The following is a 6387-nucleotide window of genomic DNA, read 5'->3' on the forward strand; positions in this document are numbered from 1 at the left end:
ACACAGACAAAGTAGGCAGCCACCTCTCTGATGTGAGGAGTGTGTGTAGGTATGTATGTATGAAACCTTAGTTTTTTCATCTGCAAAGTGGAGGCAATTCTGCCTCCTTCACTGTTTTTCTCCCCCCAAGTATAGATATTTTATTCCAGCTCTGGAAAATGAAAAAAAAAAAGGGGAGAAGGGAACACATCCTCCCACACACCATTCTAACTTAGCTAACATTAATTCAGAAAAGCTAAAGCAAACATATATGTGTATGTGTATAAATATGTATATAGACACATACATATTTTTTCAGATTTTAGTCTCATCAGTGTTCATATATTTACTCTATTTTTGTTTTTTCATAAAAATCCTTAAAAGTCATCAAATGCTGGGCTGACCCTGTGGCACAGTGGTTAAGTTCACACGTTCCACTTTGGCGGCCTGGAGTTTGCTGGTTGGGATCCCGGGTGGGGACCTATGCAATGCTTGTCAAGCCATGCTGTGGCAGGTGTCCCACATACAAAGCAGAGGAAGATGGGCACGGATGTTAGCTCAGGGCCAGTCTTCCTCAGCAAAAAGAGGAGGATTGGTGGCAGATGTTAGCTCAGGACTAATCTTCCTCATAAAAAAAAAAGTCATCAAATGCATCCTAATACTTCTACCTCTGCCTTTTCATCAATCATTTAATATTGTTTGGATTGTGTTCATAGTTTGTGTTTTAATGACCCATGTGACTGGTCAAACCGTACATTAGAAGATGTGAGGGAAAAACTTGGTTTAATTTATACTCTATGCATCACAGTTACCCATCACATGATGTTTTCATCATTATTTGCAGCTTTACACATCATGTAGTTCTCCATGCAGACTATTTCAGCTTCTAGTGCTGTACACATCTACATCTTCTGGGTGGGACTGCCTGTGATCCATGAGCTTGGGGTCAGGCATAAACTGTGTAGCACCTGAGGTGGATTCTGATTCGGTCTTTGTTTCAGTGCTGAGTTCTGTTGGCAAAGGCACTGAGTGTTTCAGGTTGTGAGTCATTTTTGCAGGTATTTCTATCCCAACAGACCTTCCTAGCTTAGTTGTTTCTTTAGGTTCAGGAAGTGGCTCTTTTTTGTTGTTCTTTGTCTGCAATGATTTAACTGCCTCGTAAATTGGCTGCTTGTAGCATATGCCTTTCTTCTAGTTACCTTCGCAATTATTACTGACTGAACTGAGTAGCAAGCAGATGCTCCTAAAGTGGCCAGCCCCATTGGATAAGCAATTTTCTTAAACCTAGAACCTTTTCTTGCTGAAACCAAGCCTGCCAACCCTGAGACTGTAATGACTCCAATTTTCAGAAGAAAATCTCGAGGTGGATTCTTCAGATAGACATATGCATCTTTTCCAAATTGTTCTGTATCCATCATCCCATTTTTGACAAAGTCGTACACACCCTTGCATCAGCCAATATAATGACCAGTTGTAGCACGGATGGATGCAAAGCTCATTTGTAAATGCAGGCTGCTCTTTAACAGATTTAGACTGGAGAGGTGGTGTAGGATATCTGGGGAGCTGCTGTAGTTTCACTAGCCGTTTTTTGGATTCTTCTTCTTTGGCCGCATACACACTTATAGAAGCACACATCAGACCTGTAGGCATGGTTGTCAGCTCTCCCATCCTAACGGCCGCCATATCTATGACCCTCCTTCACTGGGTTTTTAATGGGGGTTAAGATGTGGCAATTTCAAAAAGGTGCTTTTACCTATGCTTAGGATGGGAGTGGTAGAAAAATGGGAATTAATTAAGATGAGGATTATGTTGGTGATCTCCACACTCTGGACATGTTTATTTAGTATCTTGCTTTTCTTTAAAATGAGGATAATGATATTGACCTACTTCAAAAGATTGATGAGAAGAACGACTAATTATTGTTGGTAAAACACTTTGAAAACATTGTGCCATCTATGAAAATACTAAATAATAGCTTCCTGATGCTGTTGAAAGGATTAATTAGGGAATGTTTGCTTAAACCTTGATCCTCTAATGAAAAGTGTTTCTCCTGTTGCTATTTTTGTGTTAACTATTATTTCGCGCTATAATTTATTGGGTAGTAAGTGTCACATTTGGCTGGTTTTTAACTGTTTCTAGACACAATTTTGATAATTTTTCTTTGAGAGATCAAATGGATTTCATGCTGTAAAGCATCTTGTCCAACGTCATTCAACTAAACTGACCTTTGCTTATTTTGTGCTGTCATTCACAGCATCCTTGAGGTTCTCACTCAAGCCTCTCTTTCATGGTCTGCTTGAAATACTGTACTTAGTGATGGATTTAGAATTCTCTAACTCCTCCTCTATTTCTCTGACCATTTTTTTTAAACAATTACAAAAAAAATTCTTTTTTTTAATTTATTTTTAAAGATTGGCACCTGGGCTGGGCCACGGGGCTGGCCCTCCAAAAATTCTTGATCTTGAAGATTTTGAAAAAAAATTTAATCGTCATTAAAAAACTTACTGAGGGGGCCGGCCCCGGGGCCGAGTGGTTAAGTTCGCGCGCTCCACTTTGGCGGCCCAGGGTTTCGCCGGTTCGAATCTTGGGCGCAGATATGGCACCGCTCATCAGGCCATGCTGAGGCGGCATCCCACATGCCACAACTAGAAGGATCCACATCTAAAATATACAACTATGTACTTGGGGGATTTTGGGAGAAAAAGCAGAAAAAAAACCCCCAAGATTGGCAACAGTTTTTAGCTCAGGTACCAATCTTTTCTTAAAAAAAAAAAAAAAAAACTTACTGAGAATTAAAGACTTGCTTAAAAATAAAAATTGTCATTTCTATTTTCCATACTTAAATTTGAGGATATACAGGTTTACGCTCCTGGTTTATTCTCTTAATTTTCTTGGTGGCAAAAGACTGCCTTTAGAATATTCTTATCTCAAAGGGGATTTGATGAAAGTTCATTTTCATTTCTTTCTAATGGATATAATTGCTCCAAATCATTCTGCAGTTTTCTCATGTCTTGTGACTGATAATTGTGCCAGTCAAAGAAACCTAGATGATTTCAGAAGCTGAAGAATTTCATTTAAAGGATATTGGGCAGTTCACAGAATCTGTGAGAAAGCTACAAGCCAAGAACAATATCCAAATCATGCTGCAGAAGTGCCTCCTCTGGGCACCAGATCCTACAGCTTGCACTGCTCAGATCCCTGACATTTGTGCCACCAGCTGCTGCCATCATAGCTGTTGTCATTGCTGCCTTTGAAAATCAGATATTGCTGCTGCCACCACCAACACCCATCTCCAGAATAAATTTGGACCGTCTTTCCTCCTTTAATTAAAGTTTGAGGGCGATGCATCTAATGAATGGAACCAGAGGAAGGCTGAGAAATTACAGGGCCTGGCAATTTCAGCTTCTATAGTGAGAAATGGGTTCTGCCTCAGGAGTGGAGATGGGACTGGGGAAAGGATGTTCTTCAGACAACGGAAAGAGGTTCAGATGCTGGGTGGCCAAAAGGAAGGGCAAACGTCCATCCACGACAATAGCAGAACTACAGTCTATAAATATGTGCATTTGATTCCTAATACTTCCTCCTGGAATAAATATTTAGATGTTTTTAATTTTAAAGATGTATCTTCTTTACTTTTTCTGCTTACAAAAAATTAAATTCTGCTTGGGATAAAAAATTCCATTATTAATCTCAATGTTGTTTCATGAATGTCCTCGCGGATTTTCTTCCTACACATTTTCTATAGAATATTTCCTCTTAATAGCACTAAAAATCCTCTTCATGGCACATTTGGAAAATAATTATCAGAAAAGCCAGGAGAGAGAAACAATGGACATCTTTACTATTATCAATTGGCTTTGTGTTTGCTTCTTATTCCTTCAGTTTGTATCAGCAAAAGATAGCAACTGGTGCCCATGCTATGCCAGAATTTTAACCAGCTCCAGATTAGCTGATTGCATCACCATGGTTTTAACTCCCACTGGCTTTTTCTCTAAATCTAATTATTGATTTTATGGTTCTCAAGATTGCTGATGATGAAGGGTTTTTTTTTGTCTTGTCTTTTTTTCTGGATACAGCGCTGGCTCTACCAAAACCATGACAATACGTTGGTGACTTTTGAAAATCAATAATGCTGATTGTAAACTTTACCAACAATATTCCCTGAGGCAATTTCTTCAAATCTCAGTTCCCAGAGTTCTCATTTGAAACAGATTTGAATTCTTTCAACGTCAAGATTTCCAATGTTTTACAATAAATGATACCAGGCAAAGTAGTCATATGGACTGCCATCAGAAATGCATTACTCTCTTCCAGTTTGCATATTTGCTGCTCAGCTCTCCTGGAAGTTTTGGGAAGAAATTTTAGTTTTGTTTTAATGTAAGGGTGGAGACAAAGAAAGCTTTCAGAATGTAAACACTGTACATGCCAACTGCTTCCTAATGATTTTTCATTATTCATTGGCACTTGACAACTCATCTTTGTCCAATAGTATTTGTTAGATAGTATATCCACATAGGCTCTGGTGAACTCTAGTGAGCTCTCATCATAAAACAAGTGTAACTTGTAAAACTGAAAAGCCTAATTTGGTTAGGGTGTAAATATTAAAGATTGTTTTTTTTTCCCAATTGCTGCCTTAACTGTGCAAGACAGAATCATCCTTTCCCTTCTCTACCTATATCTCAAGGAGATCCCTCTGCATGGCCTGTAATAGCTCCAATTTGGTGGGCCAATGCCAACAAACCATTGCAGAGAAAAAAAAAAATAAATGATTTTTAGAAATTGTAAAGATCCTTCTAACCACCAAGAGACAGGGGGATGCTCCCCTCCTGCTTCTCATTGGTACCCAAGATGCACAACTCACAAGGTTCAGTGCCTAGTTAGGGAACTTTGAGTACTCGACAGAATAAATTGGCGCTAGTACAGGCCACTCAGTGAAGCCAGTTTGAAAATGTTTGGCTTGCAGATCAATAGCTCATAAGACTTAAACGGCTCTGATTACGGTCTGTGATCTATGAGGGTACTGTGACCTGGGAGGCCTTAATGGACGTGTAGCATGTTGGGCTATTCTGACTGGGAGGACTTAGCAGGATTCTTGAAGAAGCTCTGTTGGGCCCCTCTGGGCTCCTACAATCCATTACGCTCAAATGGGGGTCATGTATCTATGGTGGATATGTGTATAATTGTTTTAAAAGACAGAGTAAATGAACGGTTGGTTTGGTAATACATTTTATTTTGGAACAGATCCATGCTGGTTTGGTTTAAAACACAAAATTCTTCTCTTTCCAGGAGAATATGTTGTAACAGGATCCAGCTATTGATTCAATAAATACTGGTCATCAACTACGTGTAAGGCACTATGTTAGAATATGTATTCTGTCTCCCCGTGTCTCTGCCTCTCTTTAAATAATACACACATATACGTATATATGTTTATATAGCTATGAATCTGTATATATATAGAGCACACATCTACAAAATTGGTGGTAGTCATTTAGTCCAGTGAATGTACTAAATATGTAGCACATACTGTTTAAGCTGCTCATATGAGAGTTATTCTGTCTTGTGTAACCTCTCGAATCATTATCTCTTACAGTTATTTAGCTCTTCTTGTTTGGGTTTTGGCTCCCCATCTCGTCTCTGAATGTTTCTGGGTTGGACCGTGTAGCAGGCTCTGCCTTCCCTCCACTCATTACCGCACAGCAGTAACTAGCAGAGAGCGGCGGCTAAGCATCAAACTGGTTGAGACCTTTCGCTGAGGGCAGGCTTATATTTCTCCAAAGGCCATGCCTTTCCCACAAATTTTGACGGTAATGTGTTGACACTACAGAACACTGATGGAAAGACGTTAGAGAGAGGTATATACATTATACAAACTTTCGTGTGCCTAGAAATCACCTAGGGATCTTGTTAAAGCGGACGTTGTGAATCAACAGGCCTAGGGCAGGGCCTGAGATTCTGCATGGAACAAGCTCCCACGTGATGCCAATGCTGCTAGTCCACACTTGCTGGACCACACTTGGCCGGACCACGGTTATTTGTAATGGCCACATCAGAGATCAGACCCTTATAACTGTAGACAAAGAAGTCAGAGCGCTCTCCCACCCCCACCCCAAGCTACCGCGCCTGGGGTCGCGCCTGGCTGGGCTCTCAGTGCTGTTTGCAGGCCCCGGCCCCTCTCCCTTCTCTCATTGCCCCTGCCCGGGCGTCTGGGCCAGAGTTGGAGCGCAGCCGCCAGGTGAGCGCCGCCGCGAGCCGACCACGCGACTCACGCGGGACGTCTGCAACGCTGCCCCCGGAGACCTGGCAGACCGGTTTTACCTGTCCTCGTCCGGAGGAGGCTGCCGACCAACTCCAGACAATCGAGGACGCAGGCGTCCTTCCTCATCCTCCCTCCCACTCTTCTAGTCG

At 41.2% G+C, this 6387-nt stretch overlaps 1 pseudogene; it reads right to left on the reverse strand.

Annotated features, from left to right (window-relative positions):
* Positions 1 to 741: 741 nt before the first annotated feature.
* On the reverse strand, positions 742 to 1662 carry LOC124244666 (MICOS complex subunit MIC27-like; annotated as a pseudogene).
* Between the last annotated feature and the right edge of the window lie 4725 nt (positions 1663 to 6387).

The sequence above is a fragment of the Equus quagga genome, chromosome 9, assembly GCF_021613505.1.
Source record: "Equus quagga isolate Etosha38 chromosome 9, UCLA_HA_Equagga_1.0, whole genome shotgun sequence".
Classification (NCBI taxonomy): domain Eukaryota; kingdom Metazoa; phylum Chordata; class Mammalia; order Perissodactyla; family Equidae; genus Equus; species Equus quagga.